At 41.2% G+C, this 14,084-nt stretch overlaps 1 protein-coding gene across 9 annotated transcripts in view; it reads right to left on the bottom strand.

Annotated features, from left to right (window-relative positions):
* SOX6 (SRY-box transcription factor 6) overlaps positions 1-13,452 on the bottom strand; it is a 671,664-nt gene extending 658,212 nt beyond the window's left edge. For 8 of the 9 annotated variants that reach the window (XM_081541528.1, XM_081541535.1, XM_081541546.1 and 5 more), the window contains exon 1: positions 11,322-11,554. The gene's annotated coding sequence lies outside the window, so the exon portion shown is untranslated. Of the gene's footprint in view, positions 1-11,321; positions 11,555-12,807 lie in introns of those variants that run through there. The other variant, XM_081541518.1, reaches the window with a different exon arrangement.
* Between the last annotated feature and the right edge of the window lie 632 nt (positions 13,453-14,084).

Below are 14,084 nucleotides of genomic sequence, written 5' to 3'. Positions count from 1 at the left end.
TTCACTCAGCTTCAGAGCCTTTCTTTTTAATGAATAGATTTCATCATATTTTTCATGCTGTTATCAACACTTCAAATCTACAGCATGCCAAAACAATAGGAAGGAAAACAACAGGTTAAGGCCATTGGAAAAGAGGGCCATAACTTCTCCAGCCTATGTGACCATAAAGCCCTTTTCAGAAAGTGATTATGTTAAAGGTCATATAAACTGCAAAATCTCAATAGGTGTATCTAATTTGGAGAAACAAGCTACTAAACTCCAGAAAACTTCCAAACCAAAAACAGAAAAGAAGGCTTGTAGCTCAGAGAAAAGGCATTCAGAAAGTTATTAGAAAACATGAGACCCCAGATTACACAACTATAAAGGGTACATTTAGCATCCCTATTTGAAAGTTATCAAGAGTAGAGAGTGGTTGCTCTGCTACTACTATTTCTGGTACTGATACTGGTTCACCATCATCACTGTATAATAATAATTAGTATTTTTTCCCAAAACTTTGAATCACTCTGAGGATTCATTTATTTTTACATTATCCCTCAATAAAAAAAAATTTATGGAATATGCCAACTTGATAGTTGGAAAACTCAGAAATAACACCCAGATCTAAAAATTTCCAGATATTTCCCTTTCTCTAAGATAATGGCCAATTAAAAGAAAAAAATTTTTACAGTGTAAGATACAAGATTTTATTAAGTTGTGGTCCAGATCATCAGTTCAAATATTAATAAGCCATTTATTTTAATTTTAATACTTAGTTGACATATTCAAAGGAATCAATAATTTGAAAAACTTCTCTGTACCTTAAAATATACTCACAATACCCCTGATCACAAAACTGAGCTAAGAAAGAGAAGTTAAGAGGTTAAATCAGCAGAGGTTAAGCTGCTGGCTTATGGCCACTTCACATTTATGATAAATAAGGCCTTTCTAGAATCACAAAGACACAAACTTGAAACATTTTGGTATCAAATGCCTTACAAAATAGTCAATAATACCATCAAATGTTTCCCTCATGTCCAACGCTCTTCAGGATGCTACTTCAAATAGGTTATTCCTAATTAACCTTTATGACACAGCTCAAAGTCCAACTCCTACTAGAATCTTTCCTTGACATAGGTACTTCTGCTCTTATACATATCTCCATTATAGCAACTAGTACACTGCATAGAATTACATATATTCATAACTCTTCACTAGGATCAATCGTGCATTTTCACCTTTGAAATCATGTAATCAAGCAGTTCTCATCTTTTCACCATCAAGTATCCTTTTATTAATCCTCCTTCATAAAACCCATATTTTGACTTAGCCACTGACAGCCTCAGGAAGGTTAAAAGACCAAAAAAACACAGAGGGTGATTGAAACAGTGTCATCTTTCAAACTTGCCATATTTATTATATTATAATTAAATTATTCCCTAATTTTTTAAAGACATAAATAATGTCTAATATATATGACATTATAATGTCTAGACACATACAACATCTAACATATACAATCCCTAATAAAGACATATATAAACTGACATTTAATGGTTCTGATCAACATGGTATTGTTCAGCTACATTCAGTATATGGAAATGCAGTACTGGTTTGCCTCTGGAAGCAAGTATGAAGATAAAATAAATGAGCATTGACATTATATAAAAGAGATTGGGGGAAAAAAGAAGGTCAAAAATGCCAACCCTAATTTATGACACACAAGCTTTGTTTATAGTGAATAATATCCTGAAGCAAAGCTCAATTGAAACATTTATTCCTATCAAGTAGGAAGTTAGACAGTATGATTGGTAAGGTTATCTACCCTGTATACCTTTTACTGAATGAGGCAATGAATATGAAAGCACTTTGAAAACTGAGTTCTATAAAACACATGAGAATTAAGGGCCCTCTTCATGCCATGGTTCTACTACTGATTACTTATAACTATTGTCGATTTATCCTAACACAGTTGTCTAGAACTGTTCTAGGCACTTCTATATACATTATATTCCAACTTAATCTTCCCAACAACCATATCTGATAACTTCTATCACAATCCCCATTTTAAATATCAGGGGGACTACTTCCCTAGTGGTCTAGTGATTAAGAATATGCCTTCTATTGCCAGGGATACAGGTTCGATCCTTGGTTGGAGAACAAAGATCCCACACGCCTTGGGGCAACTAAGCCTGCATGCGAAACTAGAGAGCCAACAAAAGATCCCAAGTGCTACAACTAAGACCCAACACAGCCAAGGAAGAAAACAAGAAAATAAATTATTTAATTAGGAAATTGAGACCAACAGACGTTGCATATCTTTTCTAAGGTCACACAACTAGTTTAGGAAATAAGACTTCAAAGAAAAGATTCAAGAAATAAAGTTGCCGGTTTAATTTTGATATTTTCACATGTAGGTCTGGCATTCACATGAAGAATGTGCTTCCATTTTTTCTTAAAATCAAAGCAAAAGAAAGTTGATTAAGATGTATATATTTGACATACAGAATTTCCAAATGTTAATCACTGAAACACATAACCAAAGAAGACCATAAAATCTCCTTCTTTGTTGGCTTCGCCAACAAATTTCTCACCTATCGAACATCAAAAATCTTCACTAGAAGAGAAAGTTCTTAAAAAAATAAAAATAAGAGAGTTTCTTAACTGATTAGAATGGAGAAATACACCCTTGGAGTAGGGAGAATGATGACCTTTTAAAATCTCTTCTAGCTCTTAGAATTGGAATATTCTCCAATTTGAGAGCCGGACATCTAAGTTCTACATTTAGTCACTACTCTACCCGAAACTACTAATGAATAATTCTTTCTAGGAAAGAAAGAAAGGAACATGTATTACTGTGAATATTTCATATAAAAGGAAAAGCAATCGATAATATAGCTTGCCAAAGATTACACAAAAAGTACACATAAAGCTGAAATGGGAAGCCAGATCTGTATAATTCTAAGTACAAAACCACTTCAACAGTAATCGATAACATGTATTAGCTATTGAGCTTAGTGCTTTACATTTATTTACCTCATTTATTTACCTCATTTAATCCTCACAATAACTTTATGATGTAGGTATTTTTATTACTCTCATTTTAGAGATGAAGAAACAGAAGGTGAGAGATTATAACATGCATATACTCGGGGTAGATGGGATAGCTGAGTTCTCCTATATAGAAAGTTCAATGACCATGGATCTAGCTAGAGACTATTACTGAGAAAATAATAACATCCCTGCCCTTTCTTTCCCAAGAAAGAACAACAAACTATTCTCTCCCTATTTAGGAGCATTCTTCTCCACTTCTACTAATGACCTGCTTAGCACTGTGACAACTGTGCCTAAATTTCTCACCTATCGAACATCAAAAATCTTCACTAGAAGAGAAAGTTCTTAAAAAGTAAAAACTTGTGACTTCAAAAATGCCCTTCAGGTTTCCCTGGTGGTCTAGTGGTTAAGAATCTGCCTTGCAATGCAGGGGACATTGGTTCAATTCCTGGTCCAGGAAAATCCCACATGCTGCAAGGCAGCTAAGCCAGTGCACCACAGCTACTGAGGTCATACTCTACAGAGTCCTCAAGCCACAACTACTGAACCCATGCACCACAACTACTAAAGTCCATGTGCCTATAGCCTGTGCCCCATAACAAGAGAAGCCACCACAACCAGAAGCCCACACACTGCAACTAGGGAGTAGCACTCCCACCACAACTAGAAAACAAACCTGTGCACAGCAACAAAGACCTAACACAGCCAAAAATAAATAAATAATTTTTTTTAAAGTTGCAGAACAGAAAATAATATTGCTTTTAAAAAGCCCTTCAGGATATGCAGAACTTATTAAGTGCGCAATCATGTTGCCCAATGATCTGTTTGTAAAGTATAAAAGGAACTATTTGCAACCATGCCTCAGAATGAGTCCCATTTGAAATCTATACTTGTCATTAAAAAATAATCTGTGTAGGGGAGTTTAGGGGAGAACGGATACATGCATACGTATGGCTGAGTCCCTTTGCTGTTCACCTGAAACTCTCAAAACATTGTTAACTGGTTATATACCCCAATACAAAATAGAAAGTTTAAAAAAAATCTGTGTATATGTTAATCTCAACCTTTCAATTTATACACTACTAATATATAACATAGATAACAAATAAAAACCTACTATATAGCACAGGGAACCCTATTCAATACTCTGTAATGACTACGTGGGAATAGAGTCTAAAAGGAGTGGATATATGTATATGTATAATGAATTTACTTTGCTGCACAATAGAAACTAACACAACCTTGTAAATAACTATACTCCAATAAAAATTAATTTTTAAAAATCTGTTGCATTTTTGCTTTTCTACATATTGTGCTTATGTAGTCATGGAAAGTAAAGCATCTTTCACTTTCTTTGTCAAATTTTAAAGAACTACTTTTCAAAGCAAAGAAATTGTGCTCAGTGAAGTCAAAATCACAAATAGCACTAACGTCCATTTTTGCATTTGAATGGATATATTAAAGATAGACAATTCAGTTTGTCTCTTTGAGTAGAAACAACAAATTATTGAACAAAGAAAGGATAACAGGTCATTTAAAGATTTATCTTGTGAGATTTTCAGAGAAGAAAGAGATCAAGGGAGAACCTGAAACGAGAGAATACAGAATGTTTGCAGAGACACTAACATGCACATCATATAAAGAACTTTAAATTTACCTTATGCTTATTATGCTTATTTATACATGTCATCATTGAAAATAATCAAATAAATATATGTAAGTAATTTTGATCCAAAATAGTTTAAACATAAAAGCTCTTAAAGGATTTCACAATATCATATTAGACTTCTTCAATACATAGTGCTTCAATTCAGAAAAATCTTTTAATAGCTTTATAGAATTGAAGAGCTTAGTAAGTAAAATATACTAGTGAATTCCTTACCACATGCATAGAAAAAGAGCAAAAACAGAAATAGAAAATCTAGAAAATAACAGAACAGAAAATTCAAGTTAATTACCAATGATGCAAATTTTCTAAAGTATACAGAACATTGGACTACCAATTGTTAGATTTTTTTTTTCACTATCTTATCCCCAAATAAGTACAGGTTACAATGTTAACCTAGTTCTTTATAAATAAACTCAAATGTCTCCCTATAAATGGCAGAGATAACTCTTTAGATAAACAAAGATTTCTATAGTTTCAAATAATTGTTTTTCACTTGAAGTAGTATGAAAGAGAATGCCACTATGCATTTGCATGCCTTTAAAAGGTAAAGAAGAACATTTCAGAATTCTTTTAATATTCTGAAAAGGATTTTTCCAATATTATGTATGGTACAATACAGTGAGGATTACTAAACATACTGGCATTATAAAATAGAAATAACTGGGCAGTTGATTTTATGTCATTGACTAGTTTACAATAGATTACAGCATCTACAGTTAACCTCAGGAAATAATTCACATCTTTACTAAAGATGAAAGTTTTTTTGAGTGAATAGTAAAACATGAGTGATATATAAGGGGTCTTAGAGGAGCAAGAAGAGATTCTGAATATAAACAAGCCATCATTCTGGTAAAAGGAAATACAAACAACTAGAATAAAAATAGTTGATGCACAAAAGCCATAATGAGGGGGTAGCTCAAAAAATAACTTCTACTCTGAATGGTTTGGATGAAATACAAATTATCCACAGAAAAGTGTGGACTGGCATAAATGTTTGTACAAAATTATAAGTGTATTTCAAGAAGTATGCAAGAGGCAACCGCCTGCATGATGCACAAGGTCCCGGCAATGCTCTGCTTAAGTGCTAGTGCACAGAGTCCAAACCACTGCATTTTAATTACCATGCAGCCTCAGATATATTGCCTTTGATATGGAAATGTTCTTGTTCTCTCATCTTCACATATGGTCTCATGCACAGAAATCTTTATCTGATTCATAAAAAATAAACTAGAATCCAATCTCAACACCTGACCTCAGTGCTTAGAAGTTTTTTACTAAGCATGGTGTCACTATAAAAAGAATGGCTAATATTAGTGTAAAGTTGGATATTTTGAGTAACGATATGAAGGATTTGCAGCTAAGAACTGAATCGATACTGTTTCTCTGAGGTTTTAGGGTTTTGAGGTCCCTTTTTTGAGACTACCACAGATTTGAGGAAAAACAGACCAGCAGCCTTTTCCAGAGGAGAGAGTACATAGTAGACTTAAATGATATTTCAACTTACAATCTCCACCTACACTCTCAGTTGATATTTTTATCCAAATTATGACAATGGATATTTAAATCTGAAAAGCTCTATTAAGAACCATAACACAAATTTAAAATTATTTCCAGTTTGACTAAAAGTCTAAACAAAACAATTGGCTGAAAAACGTTTACCCTCTTCCACAGAACAAGAAAAATGAAAACACACTTTCTATAAATGTATAATGAGTATATAATGAGAGAATGATTAAAGTTTCTGATATGACTTATCAAAACAATTGGTTTTCAGATCACAGTTGAAGAACCTCAAGTGAAAATGATATGCTATACATTTAAAATGTGCTAACAGCTAATAAAAACTGCTTTTCATAGACTACACTGGAGTACCAGTTTGTTTTTGTTTTTGTTTTACTTGAGTATGTTGATAGTCAGGGGACAGTCAGTAGAAAATGTGGGGACAGGATAAAGACACAAAATGTTCAATATATTATTTTCATTGTTAGGAGAAAAAATAATAGGGGAGAGTTATATTTCTTAAACAAGAAGTAATCCAAATGCAAAGAGAGTCCATTTTCTGCTCTTAAAAGCAAAACTATTTGTTCATTCTTTTAGCAGGTTTTTATAATAAAATCTGTTCTCATCACATCTCATATACCTTGATAATTCTGAAATAACCTAGATTAACTTTTTTAAAAAACAGTAATATGACCCATCTAACCTCATGACAGCAGATAATACATCCCATCTGCAAATCATCTTGCTGAATGTTATCTGTGTTTTATCATTTCTAGTACCTGTCTGTGCCTGATATGGTACTCTCAGGCACATTAGCTTGATGGAATGTTTCACTTGACTTCAAAAACATAAATTGATATATATGCACCCCTAAACTATATTTAAACAAACAGCTCTTAGAACAACCAAAATTTTAGTTGTACTCTACTATACTTTTACACAATGCTGTTTGTAAATAGTGAAAAGGTATATATCAATTATCTCACTAACAAGAGAATTCTTTCAAACTTAGAGATTTATAACCTAACAATACAGAAAAGTATAGAAAATATTAAAAGTAAGGGTTAAAGCCAATGTACATTAAACTGTAAAAGTAAAATTAATTTATTCCAGTATCTAGTATACTAATTGAAAGAGGATTTTTAAAATGTCACTAGTTTCTTCAATATAAGATAGATATGTGTAAAAATTTCATCAGTTACCAATAAACCAATAATTCCTAAAAGAAGTCAAATAGAAACAGCATAAAATCTCAATAATGCCATCAAAATTTATCATTTATGTATTTAAAGCAATATATTGTTAAAGCCTTATAAGAGAAAGATTTGCTAAATAAGTTAACAATTTAAATATGTGCTTTTCCCTTACTAAGAAAAATATCTTTCTACTGCTAATGAAAAAATGTCCAGTAGACAATATGAATGTCATTTCTTCTAGATATGCAGTTACTGAATCTATTACAGAATCAACTTAAGATATAGATATTGATAGTGCTTTATTAATTTTTTTACATCTACCTTTCTTTGTAGTATAATATTGGTCACTGTGCTTACACAGTATACTATTACAGGAGCTTGTATCATGCTCTGTAATAATAAATTTGCAATTTATTTTGCATTTGCAAGAATACATATATACCAAGAGAAAGTTCCTTCTTACTTTCAAAATAAAAATTAAGAACAACAATAAATACAATAAACAATATTTAGTTTTGCCACTATAAAAAGAATATGGTGGGAGAACCAAGGAAAAAGGAGGTGGCAGTGATACAAGAAAAGCAACAGAAGAGACTAGTTTGCCAGAGGAATTAATGACCTAGCACTTGTCTAGATCCTGGTCACTTACTGCCCTTGGTCATAAGCTAGATCTAATATGTGTAGTGCACACTTACTTGCTTTCAGAGTCTAAAGGATTTTTTTTTTTGGTTAGTGTTTGTTGTTCTTGTTTTATAAAGGGACAATCTCTCTTGATTTATGAGGTTTTCAAAAATGCAGGAGAAAAAAATTTACATGCCATTTGGCCTACTGCCCATGCACTTACATATGTGTATTCAGGAAGATACACTCAAATATACATAGATAATATATTTATGGTCTGGTACAGTAAAAAAAAAAATCAGTCATAACTTTTTCCCTGCTGTAATAAAATAAAGTATTTCATTGATTCAATCAAAAGCAAATGCAACTAAATAAGCCATGTCCCCACCATCTAGAAGAAAAGTGCACCCTTGCTGCCATAGACAAGCTAACTCTATCCCACTGAATTTGTGGAAAGTTTAAGATGTTTACTTGTTTGTTTTCAAGTAAAGAGAATCTCCTAGTAGGTATCCGGAATATCTGAGTGGTTTAGAAACAAGGGAAGAAGGGAGAGTGATGAAAGTGTCTAATGCTGAGTGTTGAATTCCATGGTTATTGCACGGGGTGATAGGGGAAGCTCATGTTCATGACTGCAGACATCTGGTCTCTTCCAGAGAGTGCAGACTAAAGTTGACCTGAAGCTGGGTTCTAGAAAGCTAGGCAGGAAGCTCAAGCACCAATCTGAGTACAAACAGAACAGGACACTGCTCCTAAAAACCCCAGGCTGAACAAGAGTGAGACAGGGAGAGAGCAGATATTTACGGGTTCGCCCACACAGTGAACACTAGCAGCCCCAAGTGGCTAGGCCTGGAGGGGGGAAACAGAAACTGCCATCAGAGCGCATACAGCAATTTGCTGAGACCTCTGGGGTGGGTGCGGGAGGAAGCACAGAACAGGTGAACAATCCAACTAGAAACTGAAGCCCCTACCCAAGCCAGGATACAACGCCAAGTCTGCGCTAGTCCTACTGGGATGGTGCAGACTGAAGGGCACGAGCAGCCCTCCCCCATGGGCGGAGTGTGTAGAGTAGGTGTAGTGCCAGATTTACTCTGCATCCCCTTTCCTCGTTCAGCACGCACCCTGCCGCTTGTGGCGGGTTTGCCCATCTAACCAGTAGTCTGCCCTCAACCGAAAACTAGAGAAGAAACAAGAAGAGAAGTGGAAAAAGAGAGAAAGAAAGACAAGACTACACTGTCACAGTCTTCCCTAGTGCCAGGGCCTCCCGAAGGCTGTCCTGGTTGGTTCGGCCCTCCCACCGGAATCCTGTAGCCTGGAATGGTGCTGAGTGGACCAGCTCCGCCAAGCCCGTGCCTATGGGCCTCCGGGACGAGGTGCTGAGTGCGCAGGCTAATTATACATGTGGCATTTGGGCAGCCGACTGTCCAGTGACACCTTACCTTATGAGGAAACGTCAACCTCAGCAACTGTTCAAAACAAAATGCCATCGCAGGATCAGCTTCGCCGGCTCTTGGCCGGTTCGGGATTGCTTTTCCCACAGATTTTCTCACTTAGCGCAAGAATGTGGCCTGCGGAGGCCAGTCTTGAGCTGGGCGGACCGGGGGAGGGGGAAGGGGGGACAGGCGGGGCGGTCCTTGCCAGGTGTCCATCCTGTCCCCCTCGCCATTGATCAGCTCTCGGACCCGACCACTTGACCTTTTTATTCACCAAACTCACCTCCTAGAAATAGACTGGGCGGGGCTGTGTCTGTTCTCCTCGGGACCCCGGCAGAAACCTGGGCATGTGACTACACAGAGCAGAAGGGAGGAGACCCTAGGGAGGCAGGGAGAGGGGGCACTATCACATCCCGACTCCACTGGGTTGTTGGCTGGGCAGCCCGGCCAGAGCTAAAAGCCCAGCCAGCCGCAAGAGTGCGCGCCGGGGTCAAGCGCCCCGGACACGGACGTCATCCCAGCGCCCCATTGAGTGTGACGGGAGGTCCGGAGCCCAGCCCAGTTTGCCGCAGCAACGGCTTTGGGCCATCTCGAGACCGAAACTTCAAGTTCAGCCCTCCGAAGAGGTCACACACATAGAAGCAGCCGAGGACAACCCATCTCGCTAACAGCCCATCCCCTCCAGCAAAGTCGAAGACTTATTTTTAGTCCCCAAATAGGGGCAGCATTCAATATCTGGCAGTTCATACAAACAAACGTTTTCTAACTTGGTCAGCCTGAGAGCTTTTTTAAAAAAAAAATTAAAAAAAAAAAAAACACCTCAAAACACTCCAGCAACAACCACCTTTTATCTGTTCCAAACACACTGATTCTCTTTTCATCTTAAAACTGCGCGGAGCGCCCGGGAAATAGCCCAGGAAACGAAGCTAATCTGTCCTCTTCAGCCCCGCTCTGGGCGCCCGAGCAACCCCGGCAACCTTTGCACAAGCCTGTTCCTTTCCTGCCCGGCCCTTTAAGGAGAAGAAAGCAGCTCCCTCTGGGAGCGGTCAGGCTCGGGCTGGGCCCCGGGCGGGTGGCAGCACCGCCCCCGGGCCTGGGCCGAGCCCCTGAGCGGCGGATCTCTGCGGATCTGCGGAGTGGGCAGCGGGCGGCGGGGCCCGGGCAGGGCGCCGAGAAGGACGGAGGGCGCTGGCGGGGCTCAGGGACGCGGGGAGGGGAAGAAACGCGCGGACGACTGTGCTCCTGCAGCGAGGACTCCGAGGCCGAGTCGGCTCCGGGAAAGGCTGGGCGGCCGTGTCACACGCGCCCCCGCCGGCCCGGCACCACCGCCAGAGCGTCCAAGGGAAAAGAGGGCCACGGATTAGCGCTTGGGTTTCGGATTGTCTCGGAATTCGATTTGCTTATTCCTAAAAAGATCATTCAAAGTCACGTCCAAAAATGAAGGATGAGGGAAGAAGGGAGAGAGCGCAGGGAACTGGAGGCAACTCGCCCAGGGTCCCGGGAAAGTTGCAGCAGAGCGGCGTTGGGGTGAGGGTGGGAGGAGGGTGCGAGCTGCTTTTCTAGCGACCCGGGTTTTCTTTGAGCTCCTCCCGGTAAACTTCACGCGGGTAGACAGCGCGGAGGAGATCCTAGACTCTCGCCCGCCCTCGGCCAGCGTCAACCCCACAAATAGACAAAGTTTCCAAACCAAAATGGGGGTGGGGTGGGGGTAGCGTTTAGGAAGCCCAGAAACCCGGCATGTCCTCCCGACCTCCCGCACCCCGAGCCTCGGTGATACTGAAGCGGTCCGGGAAACTGCGACATCGCAGTCAGTCACACGGCGAATCACCCCAACACTTTTCAAGAAAACAAAATATTCGCTGGGAAACTTACTTTGCATTTAGTCTCTATTCTTTAGGGGTATGCGGTTTAGGTCGGCTCGTGAGGGAAGCTCGTTTTGTCCAGGTTGGATATTGTCTACTTATGGATCAGCCCTTGGGTGAGGGTTTATTTTAATTTATGGCTTATGCATTCTTTTAAGGTCGATTTACATGACCTCCGGCTACAACTAAGACAGCCGAGGAAGGCACTCCAGTCGTCAGTCGGCCAAACCCACAATTAAAACAGCCCTCCCCCTAGTCTTGGTGTGACTAGGACTCTCCCGGAGTAGGCTGGCTGCCTGCTTTTCTTTTTTTCTCTCTTCTTTCTTCGCTTCTATTCTTTCCTTCTTAATTTCTTTATGCCTTTCTCTTGTAATATCACAAAATAAGATATGATATCAGTTTGAAAGTTTCGGTATAACTTTCTTCAAACCCAAGCCTGCAGCGATAACGAGAGATACAGCGCTCACAAAGCCCTCAGGATGCTGCCCTCTTGTGGGCACAAAGGGCCTTTCCACCCAGCGGTCCCATCTGAACCCTCACACAGCACAAACGCATATGCTTACACACACACACACACACACACACACACAGGGGGGAGAGAGAGAGAGAGAACACTACACACGCAAGCACACGAGCTTCCTCCATCACACACTTGGCGCAAACTTCAATGAAATACCTACCTCAAACTTCATGAAGACTTAAAAATTCATTCTCTAAGCCACCTGATTCTTTTTCATAATATTCCCAGTTATATAGATTAGAGTATCTATACGGGGAGGCGGAGGAGGAGGAATAAGGTGGGCCGAAAGGGCGGAAAGATTTCCGGACGAATACTTAGGATGGCGATAACAGCTTTCTGTTGTCAAAGGTTGCGTTGTCTGTCTCTCTCTCCTGCCCTTTTTGCCTTAGTGTCCCACGCACAGTTATCTACAGCTACAACATGTGTTTTCTCCGAGTGGATTTTGGGGATAGGGGGGTGGCAAGAAAACCAGAAGCCCGCCACGCAGATCTGTCACCGCCTCCGGAACAAGGCACAACTCTCCGAGAGGGGGACGCATCCTAGGGATACGCGCGTCCACTAGCGAGCGGCAGACGCTCGGGCCCCTTTCTCAGCCTCTACTCTTTACCACCCCCCCGCCCCCACTTCTGCGTCTACCCCACTGAGCGCCCTCCTCCCGCTCCTCCTCCCCCCTCCCCTCCCCAGCCAAGTACGGAAACCCGCCCGGGCTGGGCAGCCGTGGCTCCCGGCAACCCGCGCCCTCGCGGGTCTCCGCGCACTCAGTTTTTGTCCGACCCCAATCCCTCAGTCCCAGCTCAGTGAAACTAACCCTGAAGCTGCCCGGAAGGGCAAGAGCGGAAGGCGCTGGGGACCGGCGGCCGGGCCAGGGGTTCCTGCCCCTGCCCTCTCCTGCTCCCCAACAGGTAGCTCACAAATGGGCCGCGCGCTCTCGCTCTGCCTCCCTCGCTCTCTAGATCGCTCGCTCCGTCCCGGTTACCTGGGCGGGCTCCAGGATGGTACCGCACGGGAGGGCTCCTTGTGCGCTGCGCCGCGGGAGTAAATGGCATTAAAGAAAAAAGGGAAAGATACAAATAAAAAAAAAAATTAAAGAAGGGGAGTCGTTGCTGGGTCAATTAGCTCAGCCTGGGGAGCAAGAGAGCAGAGCCCCCCAGCGCCGCGGCCGGCTAAGCCCGTTAACTCAAGTCTGCGGGGGTGTCCCGCCCCGAGTGGGGGAACGCTGACCCGCAGAAGTTTGCCGCCGGGGTGCCGGGAGGTGCGCGCAGAGCGGGGTGACTAGGGGCTTCCCCCTTGAAACAAGTGAAGGCGATGGTTAGTGCTGTCAATCTTGGCAATCAGTGTGAGCGGCCATGTCGTAAGTATTCAAAGCATTTCCCGTCGTGCAACATCAGAAAGTGAGTGGCCAGGGCATTGATCTGAGCGAGGGAGAGGAGGCAGGGCTCCCCTCCCAGACAACACAGGCAAGATGAGACAAGAGGCGAAGGAGGCAGCGAGCCAGGCAGAGAAGCTGGGAGGGAGGGGGAGGGCCGGGGGAAGAAGGAGGGGAGAGCGGAGGCAAAGGAGAGAGAGCCGGAGAGAGAGAGGCCAGAGACCGGCGAGAGCGGAGGTTGGAATTGGAGAAAGCGCCTGAGAAGAGAGAGTGAAGCGACTAGTAGGAGAGAATTGGAAGGCGACAAAGAAGAGGGAGAGTTGAGGTCAGAGGGGAATGGTGACAAGTATTAGGTGGAGAGAAAAAGGCTGAGGAGTAAAGGACCCCAGGAGTGCTATTACGGCCGGGGTTGTTGGAAGGAGGAGTCTAGATGAAGGCAAACTGAAGAGGGGAAAAGGTAGACAACTGGGGAGAAAGAAAGGAGCAAACTGGAGAAAAGGAGGAAAGAAGGTGGAAGAGGAAATGCAGGAATGGTAGTTTGTGCTTTGAAAAAGTTATATGAAGAGGATGATAAATGGGCTGAATATTTGGAAGTACTGAGATATAGAACTAGACCACATAAGTGAGTCATGGCAGATACAGAGAAGAGAAAGAACAGGGGCTAAAGCAGACCAAGAAGAAGGAAAGGAAGGTGAATATTAGGATGAATAATAAGGATGAAGAAAAGGGAAAAAGAGAAGTAATCAAAAGAGAATGAAGAAAGAGATGCAGGAAACAGAGATCATGGAAACATACAGGTTAACAGGATTTCAGTAAATAGAGGAAGAGGACTTTATTTTAAAAGATGGAGGAAGAGCAATTGAAAGAAAAAGGAATTGATACAGGAG

The sequence above is a fragment of the Giraffa tippelskirchi genome, chromosome 11 (genome assembly GCF_054371585.1).
Source record: "Giraffa tippelskirchi isolate mGirTip1 chromosome 11, T2T-mGirTip1v1.2.pri, whole genome shotgun sequence".
NCBI classification, from domain to species: Eukaryota; Metazoa; Chordata; class Mammalia; order Artiodactyla; family Giraffidae; genus Giraffa; species Giraffa tippelskirchi.
The sequence above is the reverse complement of the archived record's forward strand: the minus strand, read 5'-3'. Positions and strand labels throughout refer to the sequence as shown.